Below are 15,000 nucleotides of genomic sequence, written 5' to 3'. Positions count from 1 at the left end.
CCATGCTTCTCTCCTCCCTAATCCCTTAAATCAATACCCATTTTATTTTATTCCTACAATATTTGTCTATTCTAGCCCCTTCTAGTGGCTGTTCCTACTTAGACACATTGTCCAATATCATGCCTATAGATGCCATCAGGTCAGGTCAGAGAGCTGTAGGTGTCACCTCTCCTGATGGCTGCAGTGGCTTTGTTAATTCCAAAGAGATTTGTCATCACCAGATGAGGTTTGCCTGCACTCTCTGTGTGGGTGTTTTATAGAGAAATATCTTTCATTATTAAGTTGAAGGATTTTCCACCTCTCTCCAAGACACTCCTTCTGTTGGCAACACGTACGTAATACCCTGGCTCACAATAGCTTCTTATTGTCTCAATCCGTATTGTTACGGTAGAAAACAGGGTATTTGGACAACAACTGTGTCCAAACAACAACAACTGATTTCAGCAAAGCAACACTCCTCCATGGCCTGCTGCATGACCTCCAGGGACATTTCTATCCCCTCAAACCCCCTAATAGGACGGGTATCTTAGTGACTCCAGATCTCAGAACATTTTAGTGATACTTAGAGAATGAGCTGGGTGTGGTGACTCATACTTGTAATTCCAGGACTCAGGGACTGGGGAGGGCTTGGGAGGATCACAAAAGTCCAAGTCCAGCCTAAGGTACACAGAGAGTTCAGCACTAACCTGAACTACAGCTGAGACCCAGCCTCAAATTATTTTTTTTACAAAAAAATTAATCAATTAAAGAAGTAAATGAGTTGTAAATAAGTCCTTTAAAGGAGAGAGAGAGAGAGAGAGAGAGAGAGAGAGAGAGAGAGAGAGAATATGCAAGACTTACAATGCAACCTGTAGGTACTTAATAAATATTAATGGGAAAACAAAACATATAAATAAACAGAAAAATGACAGCAAGCACACTGAATAGCAAGAAAGGAGGAACAGAACAAAAAGGTAAGACAGAACATCAATTCAAGCTCTTGGCATCTTAAGCCAGTATCTGTCGCTGGTGGCAACACAGAATGAATCACAATGACTTTGGTCCAATGCAGTGTTTAAGGAACGAAAGGCTTACTTTCTGGCAAGGAATCGTCTTACCCATGGTTTCTACGGCTCTGTGCAGTTAATGAGGCATCTAGTAGCACCTGTTCAGAATTTGCTCAAGAAGAAATGAGTGAGTGAGAGGCAGGAGGCAGGAGAAGAAGCTCACATTCATCAATGTGCATTTCTAGTCTTCCAGGGACAGCAAATACTTAACTGCCAAGCAGCAAATCCCATTTGACTGTTTAAGTAAGAAGTAATGATTAATATCAGGCTAAAAAGTGTGTGCCATTTCCACAGTTTTTATATAAAATATGTTAATGGCATATGTACATTTTTACCAAGTTTTTCATTCTCACATGATAAAAGCATCACAGGGTGTCTGCTCCTATGCATTTAGTCATTCTCACTTTTTCAAAGGAAACGTGCTAGGCATAACCCAATCAGAGTAGGACTAAGATGAATAACCTTGTAGTCTGGGTGTGGGAGACTGGGGGGGGGGCATTTAAAAGTTCAAGTGTGTGTTAGATCACAGATTGACGACTCAAGGTGCAGAGGGCTGATGGGTGATCAGTTATGACCCTGTGACAGCTCTGAGAAACCACTCTAGCAAATTTCAGTGGAAAGAGATTTAGTGAATTAAATGTTAATGAAATCTTAAGATCAGAAGAGACAGTTTCTGTAGGACTCTGAAGAAATGAGTCCTGAACAATACTCAAGTACAATAACCCCAATGGCAGCTGCCTTCTCTGGCATCTTTAGGAGTCCTGAAACTCAAGATGTTTGCCAGTGCATCCACTGGTTCCAGGAATATGCTTTATTTGCAATTCTTCATGGGTAGTACCAGTTAGTCCACATGACTTTCTCACTTAGGAGTAGGAAATAGGAATAAAAGCTAACAGACTATGATTGTTCTCACTATTTAACTCAGGTCTGAATTTGTCTTGAGGGAATGTAGCTGCTTAAAAGAGCCCAAAGTTGGGGCTGGAGAGATGACTCAGCAGTTAAGAGCACTGACTGCTCTTCCAGAGGTCCTGAGTTCAATTCCCAGCAACTACATAATGGCTCGTAACCATCTGTAATGGGACCTGGTTCCCTCTTCTGGTGTGTCTGAAAACAGCTACAGTGTACTCATATACATAAAATAAATAAATCTTAAAAAAAAAAAAAAAGCCCAAAGTCACATCCAGAAACCTAGCTGCAAAGGAGTCTCATACCAGCATATGTAGTAGAGGAGCCAGGAACATTGTATGGGTTGCGGTTGTAATGAGCCATTACACTCACTTGATCAGCAAAAAGTATTAAGATGAAGAACACCTGGGATAGAGAAAGGGGCTAAGCTAAAGACAGGCAGGATAGAGAGCCCGATTCCCCCATTTTAAAAGTCCAATTATTTTTGGCCATTATTGGTCCTGACATAGTAAAACTAAAATTAAATCCACATGAGTGTGGTGTTCTGGTGGAATAAATATGAACCAAGAGCTAAGAGAGAGCAATGCAGCAATGTTCTCCCTGGTTCTGCCAGTAATAATGTCCCCTGGGAAATCACTTAGCACTTCTGTCTTCAGTTTTCCTATTGATAAAATAGGGAGAGTTTCCATAATTCTCTGCTAATGGGAATTAACAAAAAATAGAACCATCAAAACTTGTATGTAGTTGTACACAAAACAGCTAAACAGTCTACTTAAAGGAGTGGAGGAAGATCCTCACAGTATTTGTGTGGAAACTTCCTTTGCAGCCAGTAAATTCCTTTCCCAATAATACAGAAAATACTACAACTTTGTTGGGATAATTTGAGAGCAGTGGCTAGTCAATAAACAGCCACTGATGTAAAATAGGAGAGCAATGATGATGGAATTCTGTTTTCTTTGGGAATGTCTCTTCCCAGCTTTCCTCCCACAACATGTTACAGAAATCTCTAATCATGCAGCATGCTTACTGGCCAGGTAAACAGAGAAGAGAGCCATAGTTTTGCATTGTTTGCCAGACGTTGCGCTCAGCCAAGGTGAGTGGTTGGCAAGGGAAATAGTCTTCGTTTCTCAGTGTTCATGAATATGTAATTCATCTAGTCACAATAGATAACGTTTCATGCAGTTTTCTTGGAAGCCATGTGTTGTTTCCTTTCTATAAATGCTTCCCTTGCCCTACTTAGCAGCTCGCCAGCTACTGAAGGTCACAGTACCACTGAACTGCAGAACCCAGAAGGTGGAGACTGTGTGGCCTGAAGATTATCCACAAACATCAGATAACGAAGTAACTTGAGAGCCCCTCCCCCTCCCCCAGCCAAGGAGGGAAGATGACGTCATGTAAGTGATGAGAGACAATATACAAGCAGACAACGTGTGAGTGACAATAAAGGATAGATAGAGCACACGTGAACTATTCCACAGGGTTAAATTTCGCCCTCATCTGCCCGAGTTAGAGTCAATGGTGATCAAAAGGGAGAGAGCGCTACATACACCAAGAAGCTACAAATAACTGTGAACTGGGACTGTTGTGAAGAAAAAAACAAAATAAAAGCCTGTAAGTAGGAATCTTCAAGGTGACCGTCCACCTGAGCATAGCAGACAAGCTGTAGCAGAGAGAGCAACTCTTGGTTTTCAGTTTTTCTCAGCTTAATGAAGCTGGGAACATACGCCTCTACTATTGTCTTCTTTTGTTCCTTTGCGCACACACACAGAGGCATACACACATTCGTGCACACACACATGAATATTCAGATGAAAATGCACACATACAGACAGAGATATGCTCAGGAAGAGAGAAAAATGGCACAGAAACACCTTAACTAATTAAGTTACAAAATAAGAAATATAACCACACTATAATTAAGTTATCACCAGCAATCCAGGGAAACAATGCCCAAGTTTCTTTGTACTTATGATGAGTTGTTTCTTAAATTCCCTTTATTCTACCAAGCGTAAGCCATTTCCTCCTGTTGATGAATGAGAATAGCTGACCCCCAGTTCTTTCTCCCATACATATCTGCCGCCATATTGTTATCATTTATCTTTCCTGCTTTTTTCCAGAAAGTTGTTGCCACTCTTAAAGAAGCTTTTAAATTTTTACAATAAAAAGGAAGAAAGAAAGAAAAATGGGGAAGGGAGGAAGGAAGGAAGAAAGTAAGAGAGGGAGGGAGGGAGGGAGGGAGGGAGGGAGGGAGGGAGGGAGGGAGGGAAGGAGGAAATATTTAGAACTCAAGAATGTTTCATGTCAGCCCAGTTGCAGTGGCCAGCACTTGGGAAGCAAAGACAGAGGGATCTCTATGACTTCAAGGACAGCTTGGTCTACAGAGTATGTTCCAGAACAGCCAGGGTTACACAGAGAAACCCTGTCTTGAAGAAAACAAAACAAAACCAAAAATCAACTGTCTAAGCTGAGACAGTTTTTCTTGGCGTTCTAATCTTTTGAATGTATGGTAGCTTTTAAGAGTTTGAATAGAAATATGAGATGGCCTTTGGCTTGGAATATGACCCATGCAGGTGTGTCATAGAAGCCTAACACCTTTGACGTTGACTGGATACCTCTCTTAGAAGGGGGTTGAAAGAACCAATAAGGGCAAAGCAGACATGATGGTAAAGAGCCATCTGCAGGTCTCTGAAGAGAGGAGTGAGCTGCCAAGAGTGGTTGATAGCCCTGAAGAGGAGCTGAGTTTAATTCCCAGCTCCCATGCAGTGGCTCTCAACCACCTGTAAACTTTAGTCCCAAGGAATCCAATACCCTCTTCCAGCCTTTATGGGCAGTAAGCACACATGTGGCATACATACATCTGTGCAGACAAACACATACAAATAAGATATAAATAAATGCCCTGTAGGTTGATGTCATTATGCAGGTAAAGGCAGGTACAGGATAGAACGAAGCCTGTCTTTGAACGAGAAGGAAGGATGGGCAGGTGAAAAGTTTTAGAGAGACAGAGGAGGCTGGAGGGAAGAGGGAGCTAAGAGAACATGGCGGCGGATGCTAAGATTCCTTTCTGCACATATTACAGGTTGTTATGACAGTGTTCTTAAGGGATGCATGTGTACAGGATTATGTGTTGTCTAAATGGGCAAATTATATCTTATCAATTAGATCAGAGGATTGTGTGATGTGTTCTTTCATGGGGCGACTTAATTGACTTCAAGAGAATGCAGGGTGGCCAGATGCACCAGCCCCTCCATGGAATTGGGATGTATATGCCTGGCATGGTGCAAACCAGCCAAGAGAGCTGTGAGTGAGGGCGGGGCGGCCTGACAGGGTGCTGTGTTGGAATGGCTCATGGACAACAGGTCAGAAAGTAGATAGGGGCAGCATAGAGCCACTCAGATAATTAGTGCTAGTTCCAATGGCCCACAGGAGCCAGAACTAGTGAGAGAGTGCAACTGCCAAGGTATGCATGGGAACCATCTCCGCCATTTTTTTATTTTTAACCACAACAATGGCCATGTTTTTATTAAAAGAAAGAGCCAGATACAGAAGTATGGAGCCTGAACCCATGATATAGGACTTAGCCAAAGGGAGTCTCAGAAGCCATTCCCTGGGGACCTTTGGCACCGACAACAGTACATTTTCTAGAACAGCTTTCCAGGCTGCAGGTGGTGTCCAGAAAGGACTTTCTAAGGAAATCCATTGGTTTTCAAAGGCTTGAAAGGAACACAAGTTTCATCAAAAGAACTAGTCCTTCCCCACAGTCAGAAGGTAAGGTTAGCCAGGAGATGATGCCTGGGATGAGGAGACCAAGGAAGAGCATTCTCTAAACAGTCCAATGAGCAGTGCATTGAAAACTCCCCGAGTCAGGAAAGACCCAAGAGGTCTCTTGCCTAAATATACAATCATGGTCTTACTGGTTCACAGGATCTCAACCTCTTGACAGCTGCTCTTTTTGTTTGGTTTGGTTTGGTTTGGTTTTGCTTTATTTTGCCTAACCAAGCTCAATGTTCATGAAGCACCTACCACATGCGGTGAAAGTTCCTACAAAGGCATGAGGTATTAACCACTAACAACGCCTCTGCCCACTGAATAGTTCCTTATTTTCTTTGAGCTGCTTACAGGAATTTTAAAAACTGCTTTATTAATTAGTCTAACCATTTGCCAGTTACTTAGGTTTTTAAGAAGGCTGCTGTGTGCTTTAAAATCACATTTGGGTTAAATACCAATGTAAATGAGCCACGGAAATGAGCAGAAATGCTGTAGTGTGGGGTTGTGTTCACAGAGATGGTGGGTCCTCCCCCACTTCAGGCTATTTCACTCTGAGGACATTAAACCATTATTAAGATTGGCTTCCCTTCAGGCCTTTAGGACAGATTTAATTTCGTACAATTCAGACTTGGTAGCTAATAGCCATAAAACTGAACGCACGCATCTGGACTCACTACAGAAAATCATTTCCTTCACTGGGAGTTGGGGACCCACCTGAGTGAAGGGAGTGAAAGGGCTTCGGCGCCTCGGTTTCCAACCCAGAGACAAAACGTGAAGGTTTTCTGTGGAGTAGAGACAGTGACAAGAATGAACACAGAACTTCCAAGATCATTCCCTCTCCGTTCAGGCTGTGATCTTGCCATTTTTAGGTTTAGAAAACATTGGGGCAAGAGAAACAGAGTATGAAAGGTTTTGTTGTGTTTTAAAGTAGCTCACAGGGGTTCCTAATATAGCTAAAACCCTGCACTGCACCCTAAAAAGGCTGAGAGAGCCAAGTGACAGGAAAGGTTGTTTTTCTTTTTTTCATAATTATATTGTACGTTGTAGTCCAAGTCCAACCAAAGAAGGCTGCCAAAACCCCAGCCCAGGGACAGCAGAAGCTAACATACATGACTATCTAAAGGTGCAGAGGGGTGGTTCAGAAATCCAGTGGTCTTTCCTCCAAATTCCCTGTCTGTATTGAACTGCACTGTGATCTCAGTCTTCATGCCAGCAGCTCCAACATTGGGACTAAGAACTTCTCCATGAGTCTATTTGTTACTTGCCTTCTCATCTCTACGGTGCAAAAAATAAAAAGAAAGAAAGAAAGAAAGAAAGAAAGAAAGAAAGAAAGAAAGAAAGAAAGAAAGAAAGAAAGAAAGAAAGAAAGAAAGAAAGCACATCTACAGCTGACAGAGTCAATCACCACCATGAGTACTGTAGAGAGGCATTTTTGTTATCTTATTCTGTAAGAAAAGTACTTTGAAACCCCTTATCTGTGCTTTCATCCACCCCACCACTAGCGACTTCTTAAAAGCACCCAAGACACCTGACCTCGAATGGTTTTTCAGACCCTTCCTACCTCCCCCGCCCCCTGCCTTTCTTGGATTCTGTTATAGGTTCTGGGGTTTAACCTTAAAGCCCCAAATCCCAATACGTGTAAACGGGAAATTGAGTGTTTACAAACGTAAGCAAGCTAAGGTAAAGGTATTAAGGCAGATACTAATCCGATACAATGATATCCTTTATGAGACATAGATATCAAGTCACAGAGAGATAGATAACAATAGAGGCAGGGCTGCATGGACAACACTGCAAAGCAGGAATGGCAGGCTTGCCGGCCACTAGCATTAAAAGAATGCAAGGAAAGAGCCTCACACAGTGTGCTTGGCTCTGCTGACACTTTGGTTTCCAACTTCTAACCTCCGAAATGAGAGAACTTGATAAACAGCTGTTGCTTTAAGCTGTTCGCTTTGTGGGACTTGGTTGTAGAAGTCCTGGGAAATAAATTCTCTCTCCCTCTCTCTTGTTTTTCTCCGCAGACGTATTTAGCATCCCTTTTACTGTCCTGACATTTGCCCTTAGATGCTCATCTTTGACCCACAAGCTGCTGGTGGATGCAGTTTCTTCAATAAGCACATCTACCTCCCCAAGAGAAATCCTGGAGCCAGAAGTTAAGACATTAAGACGTGTGTGTGTATGTGTGTGTGTGTGAGAGAGAGAGAGAGAGAGAGAGAGAGAGAGAGAGAGAGAGAGGGAGAGGGAGAGGGAGAGGGAGAGGGACAGAGACAGAGACAGACAGACAGGCAGACAGACAGACAGACACCAGGATGCATTTACATTGAGAAGTTCCCTAATCATCAGACTTGAAGATCTAGACTCTATAAATCAGATGTTGTTCTTTATAAAATCAACAGTTCTTTACTTCACCTGCACTGGCAACTTCTCACTGTGGATAGGGTAAAGACAACCATGCTCTTCAAAGCCTAAGGCAGTGTTTCTCAACCTGTGGATTGTGACCCCTTTGGGGAATCGAAGGGCCCTAATCGAAGGGACCATCCTACATCACAATTCACAACAGTAGCAGAATTACAGTTATGAGGAAGCGGTGAAAACAGCTTTATGATTGGGGGTCACCACAACATGAAGAACTGTTAAAAGGTTGCAGCATTAGGAAGGTGGAGAACACAGTATAACCTCCTGAAACACGGAAACTACTTTCCCAGATTTTATCCTGTCTGATCCCACATGGGCTATGCGGCTTACTTGCATATTTCTTCCTAATCTTTGGTCCAATGTAATTTACTCTGTGACTTTCTGAGGTGGTTTGAATATGCATGGCCCATAGGAAGTGGCACTATTCAGAGTGTGTCACCGTGGAGGCAGGACTTTGAGGTCTCCTATATGTGATCTCAAGTCTGACCAGTGTGAGACAGGCTCTCCTTGCTGTCCACATGTCAAAATGTAGAACTCTTGGCTCCTCCAGCACCATGTCTGCCTGCACACTGCCATGCTTCCCGATAAGATGATAATGGACTGAACCTCTGAAACTGTAAGCCAACCGCAATTAAATGTTTTCCCTTATAAGAGTTGCCTTGATCATAGTGTCTCTGACCCCTCTGTCTAAGCCTCTTTCCTATCTGCCCTGCTGCTCAGAGTGCATCCCTCCTGGCATTTAAGCCTGGGAAGATTTGCATGTTTGCTCCCCTTCAGGGTACGTGAAGATGATATCTTTTTCCCCAGTGCTAGATTCTGAACTCAGGGCCTTACACATGAACACAGGCACCTTTCCGACTGACCTATACCTCCAGCTCAAGGGATGGGGCTTAGGGTCCATTACTACACTTTTCGTCCCCTAAACCAGTGTCTTGCACCTATTTGATGCTCAATAAATAACTGCATAAAAGAATAAAGGAATGGAATTCCCAGAGAGGTTACAGCACCAGATTCCTTCTCTTTCTACCTCAGAACCACTCACAGTTCCTTCCCACAGCTTCCTGACCCTTCCCTGAGCCTTGCCAATCATGATACCCATGGACAGCTTGTAAAGATTGTATGCTGAGTGAAAGAAGCCATTCGAAGAAGGCTTGTAGTGTCAGGTTCCATTTATATGACAGTCTCAAAAGGACAAAACCATACTGGACATGCTTCCGTTGTGCCTGTAATCCCAGCACTTGGGAGATGGTTGGCAGGAGGGCAGATCATGAGTTCAAAGTCATTCTGGTCTATATAGAGAGTTTCAGACCAGCCAGGGCTAAAAAAAAAAAAATCAAAAGAAGACCACTTGAAAGGACAGATCTGAGACCCAGGAGTGACAGTAGGGCAGCAGGACAGCAGGACAGTAGGGCAGGAGGACAGGTAGGAGCTGGACACTGTAAGCCTGAGCACAACATGCCTAGGGGTAACAGAATTGTTTTACATCTTAATTATGGTGCTGGGTGCATGTCTGTATGTTGAAATTCATAGCACTGTACTCTAAATCCAAATTTATGGTATGTCAATTTAAACTGTCACATTAAAAACAAGTTTCCTATCCTCCAAAAAAAAAAAAAAAAAAAGTAAGGTGGAGAACAACTGGAGTAAGGGCTGTCAAGAAGTGGTCTGTCTTCCCACTACCTTGCCCTGTACCAGTCCTCTGCCTGGTCTCCACACAACCACTGGCTCCTTTCAGTTCCTCATTTCCAACACATACTCCCCCAGTTCTCAAACAGCTGCCACGATGGTGCTGCACTCCCCCTCCTTACTCCTGCCCCAGCCCCTCTCTGAGATGAATCTAAAAGGCTTCCCTCTCAGCTCAAGTGTGAGGTTCTCTGAGGCCTTTCCTGACTTCCCAAGGCAAGAGGCATCTCCCGACCTTTATGGCACCTATTGCTTTTCCTTGAAATATTTATTAATTTTTAATTATAATAGAAGCTCTTTTAATTGAGCTCCTCTGGGACTTATCTGATGTTTTCAAATCCCTTAGTAAGATGTATTGACTGGCTGTCCAGAATGAGATAGATGCTCACTTGTGGGTTCTGCCTGCCTGGGATCCCTGTTACCCCACTCGCACCAGCTGAGTTCCGTACTCAGAGTGGCTTATTTTTGTTCTCAAACCTGTTTATGACAGTTGTACTTGATTACTATAATTATATAGTTTAATTAAGTATCACACAACTGTTTGAATATGGGCATAAAAGGAGAGTTGTTGTTTCCATGAAAGCTAAGTTAAATGCTTTAGAAAGACACGCAAAGTCCAGGAAGTAGGTGGGAATCGTTCTTAAATTAGTTCTAAGTGAGAGAAGTGTAAACGATTGTGTGGATAATAAAATCTAAATGAATGCAATTAAAAATTTACTTCACAGCGTCTTCATATCTTTCATTTTTAAAGTAGCTGAAACTGAAAATTGTACATAATATATAATTTTGAGTGGGCTTTTTACAAGAAAGATAAAGTAACACATAGGTTACTACACCAGTCCTCAAACAAGGCATCTTAGCTAGACCAAATTTGGCAACTAGATGCGTATGTGTTTTAAGTAAAAAGCAAAATGTGTATAAATACAGTATATATCATCTCCACTCTCTTTTTAGTATGTTAGTTACAAACATTACCCTCCTTGAAGAAGGAGATAGTTACAATAAATACTATTTTGTTTTGTTTTGTTTTGTTTTGTTTTGTTTTGTTTTGTTTTGTTTTGTTTTGAGATAGGGTCTCTTTGTTTGTGGCACAGGCTGGCATCTGCCTCTTCATTCTCCTGTCTCAGCCTCCTAAGTGCTGAGATCACCAGTGAGGTGTTCCACCAAGCCTAGTAGGAAATACTTATTAACATGGCCATTGGGCTACCATCGATCTCCCTTGTTGGACTATGAGTTCCACTACAGGAGACATGAATGTTTATTTTAGTACTGTAGTTTCAGTGCTTAAGGCTGGAAGCATTACTCTGAATAAATAAAGACAATTTCTCTTTAATTTATGCTGAACATACATAGCAGATGGTATGGCTAATTTTTTTTATTATCTCTCTCTGAAGGAGGGTCAAATTTTCATCATTTGAAAAAAAATGTACTCCAAAATTCTTCTAAGCAGGAAGCTGTTAGACATACTTGAGAATAACATGGCAGAGTGTGTTTGAAGAGAAGTTCTTCCTGTTGGCTAGTTGCCCTGTCTGTCTGAACAGGCCTCCCTGATGGTGTGGGTATGCATCAGAGAGCCAGGGGATGCTCTGTATCCTCTTCATGCTGTGAGAACCCTGGACTCTTACATGATCCGGCTTTAGTGATTTTAACAGACGGGCTTACCATAAAAATGAAAAACGTTTCCCGTCTCAAAACCATTTCCTGCCTCCCAAGGTAAAATAAACTCTCCCTAAGGAAATGATCTAAAAGTGTTCAAATATTCTAAAATATTGTTTTGAAATAAGCCATAGTTCTTTGCTTCACATTTAAAAACATGAATAAGGTGGCAGAAAATACAGGTGGGAAGAAATGCTTTCCAACTCCATGCCATTTGTGATCTTCTCTAAGCCTTGTCTGTAAAGTGGAGATATATATATATATATATATATATATATATATATATATATATATATATATATATATATATATATAAATCCTGTTATGAGGAATTGAATTGTAAGCAGTTAATTAACAAATGGTGATATGAGTCTACACTGCTACACTGGTGTCACCACAATGTCTACGAGACCCCATTCTTTCAGCAGCTTCAGTTCCTGACCCTTTTTCTTTGTGGCTAGCAGGCAGCACATCAGTTCATTTCCTTCAGCACAGACACAAGCCCTGTTATTATACTCAAAACGAGGTTGGAGGCTACTGATTCTGGAGTTGACAACTCTGGTCTGGTTCTAACAGATCTTCTGGGGAGACCCATGGAACACTCAAACCTCATCTCATCTCACCGTCTTTTAAAGATGGATAAAGAGAGAAGCTGGAGTCAAGGCCCCTGTGAAAACTGTAATTTCACTGCCAGTAAGAGTTGAAACTTTAACAGCTTTGGTATCCATCTGTGAAATGTCACTTCTGTTGGTTCCATCCTATAACTCAAACGATAGAGAAATCACACACCCGTCCCTGTAAAACTCCGCATTTTCTCTATAATGTATGGGCACTCAAGCTACACTAATTTATTCTACAATTAGTTTTATTTTTTAGCATTTTTATTTGACTCTTATACTACATAATTAATAGTGTTTACATGGAAAGGTTGTTTAACTAATGTAAACGGCATAAGTGGATTACTTGAGCAAAGCTTAAAACAAACAAGCACTTTTTCCCTCTGAAATTTTTTTCACTCTCCTCTAAATGTCTGGCACAAGAGCAGAGTTTTTGAAAATGTCAAAGGAGATATAGAAATCAGGTTTCTGAGGTCCATTCTTTCCTGGTGGAACAGGCTTATAATTCTGTTTCCTCCTACAATGATTGGCCTGGAGGTAGTCAGCAATGACCCAGTGACCCAACACATCCCACGCTCAGAAGCACATCTTTTCTTTGGGAGGTTGCCACTGTTGTTTTTTTTTTTTAACATGACCTTAAACATAACCTAATATCTGGCCCTTTCAGATCATTTCCTGCGGTTGGAAGTACCTAGAAAGAGTGACGGATGAGATAAACAAATAGAGTCGTCATAAAAACCAGAAAAACACCAGGGAACTCCTCCCAGGTCTCTGAATATTTCTACCACTGTGTCACCCAACGGTGGCAATTACCGATAGTCCCTCCTAGTCAAAGTCCAGGTTCCATGTTGGTTTTGAGTGGCAGCACAAACTGTAAAATAGGGCAGGCCTGATGATTGCTCCCTGCCAAGATATTGCTTTCTTAAAGCATTCTGAAGGAAGCACTATTGTACCGACAGTCGTTTCTTTACTTCTGCTTTTCTCAGAGGCAAAGCCAAGGGGAAAGAATGGATCTACTGCCTCCCACACCCACACGTCTAGCCCCTCTGAGGCCTTAAATGGAAGGGCTGACTCCAAGCCATCTCTGGAAGAACTGATACTGTATCATCTAAAGTACCGGAGTTATCTAAGGAGTTGCAGGCCAGCCCATTCAAAGCAGGCTTTTTCTGGAGTTGCAGTGCTGTCTCAGACATAACCACTGGGTTAACAGTCTTGAGGTCTAAGCACAAAACTCAGGTTCCAAAGTTGTTAGGACACTTCAGTTCTCAGGACGAACACTAGAACTAGAGCCAACAGAGGACAATACATAGGTCAAAGGCCTACAAAAAGAACACTGCGAGTAAACAAAATATACACACCCAATGCTACCTAAAGATCTTCAGTCTTACCCTCACGTCATCCGAAACATGCTAAAAGCTGTGAAATACCTCCTATTTAATATTTTTTCTATAAAAATAAATTCGGAAATGTGTTTTTGAAATTGTTCAGCTACCAACAACTCCACTACAGTGTCTAAGTGCTTGTGGCATTGTAGTAGCTCTCATGTATTCAGACTGTCTCAACAAAGACTTGTTTTCAGTGAATGCTAAATCACACCATTGACACTCACACAATGCTCTACTTTGTGACCCTTGAATAAATGTTTATAATTTTGCTGTGGCCAATTTTTCTTTTGAGATCATTTTTTCCTGTTCCAACTCCAGAAATCTTCTCAAACAAAGGTCCTATGCTTGGCACAAAGAGACAGATGGGAAATGTGGACCTAGAAGCCAAACTGTTCAACTAGGATAAAGGCCTGCATTTAGACATTCCCAAGGTGACCGGGCTCTGATAGCTGAATCCTTGGGAATTCACAGCCATTTCCGGGAACTACCATTCTTAAATGGAACTGTTTATACATTCCAAGTCCTGTTCTACAACTTAAAAACTGGATAACAAACCAAAAAGATCTTACTAATTAAACACAAGCTCTGGAAATGAACTTTGACTCTGTGGGGAAATTTACCTGGAACCAGTGCTACAAAGCTATCATTATGACCTTCGAGATAAAGCATTCATCCTTAATTTGTAAAATCACATTTCACACATCCAACTGACTATACAAAGCTCCATTTTCCAGCAAATAAACATGAAACTTGGAAGCTGACCTGGAGTTTCTGTCGCTCTGAGAAATGTACAATACGCATGCTCTACCAAGATACTTACAGCTAGACACATTAGTTCTTAAGAAATACTCTACTTGTAACTGTTATAGAGTGGCATTTTCCTGCTCAGAAAGATTAGGACTTATCAGAGCATATCGACAAGAAAATAATCATAGGTCTTTTTAAAGGTCCCAAATCCTCTTTTGGCTGTCGACAAATGCTAAAGTGATAAAAGTATGAACCGGAAAATTCCACTTACAAACTGTGTCCTCTACCAATATCATATAATCAAGATGGTTTTGTTTAAGGGATCCACTACTAACCTGTTTTATCTTTTTTCTTTTAAGTACTGAATACAAAGTGCTTTTATTTCAGCGATGAGCCCACAGGTACTGGCAGCAGAAATGAAATTCCAATATGCTATTTTCTATCTGTGAGGATACAGGCAAGTTATTAAGCCTCCATTTCATCATCTGTAAAATGGTACTTAATAAGACTGTTCACAGGCTTAAATATGTTAATGAGCACCAAGCTTTGGGTGAGTCATCAATAAATATTAATTATTATACTGATTACCCATCATTTTCTTACCACTTACAATTCCACCACACCTGTAGCCTATACTAGTCACTCCCTGATGTTCCTGACGGCTCCACCTATACTAAGCCACTATGTTCCTAAAGCTGAGAGACCTTAGAAAACAAAAACTACTATTCCAGCTCCCCTTTCTGAAGAGGAACATAGTCAATCAGAAAACATTCCAGG

The 15,000-nt window shown here is 41.6% G+C and overlaps 1 long non-coding RNA gene across 8 annotated transcripts in view; it reads right to left on the bottom strand.

Annotated features, from left to right (window-relative positions):
- The window catches only part of LOC120098149 (uncharacterized), a 62,322-nt gene that overhangs the window by 18,295 nt on the left and 29,027 nt on the right, over positions 1-15,000 (bottom strand). For 6 of the 8 annotated variants that reach the window (XR_010059844.1, XR_010059838.1, XR_010059840.1 and 3 more), the window contains one exon: positions 14,559-14,666. This is a non-coding gene — a long non-coding RNA (uncharacterized LOC120098149). Of the gene's footprint in view, positions 1-6,434; positions 6,503-14,558; positions 14,667-15,000 lie in introns of all 8 variants that reach the window. The other 2 variants (XR_005496173.2, XR_010059841.1) reach the window with 1 other exon arrangement.

The sequence above is a fragment of the Rattus norvegicus genome, chromosome 18, assembly GCF_036323735.1.
Source record: "Rattus norvegicus strain BN/NHsdMcwi chromosome 18, GRCr8, whole genome shotgun sequence".
Lineage (NCBI taxonomy): Eukaryota > Metazoa > Chordata > Mammalia > Rodentia > Muridae > Rattus > Rattus norvegicus.
Note: the sequence above shows the minus strand (reverse complement) of the source record. Positions and strands in the feature narration are given on the sequence as shown.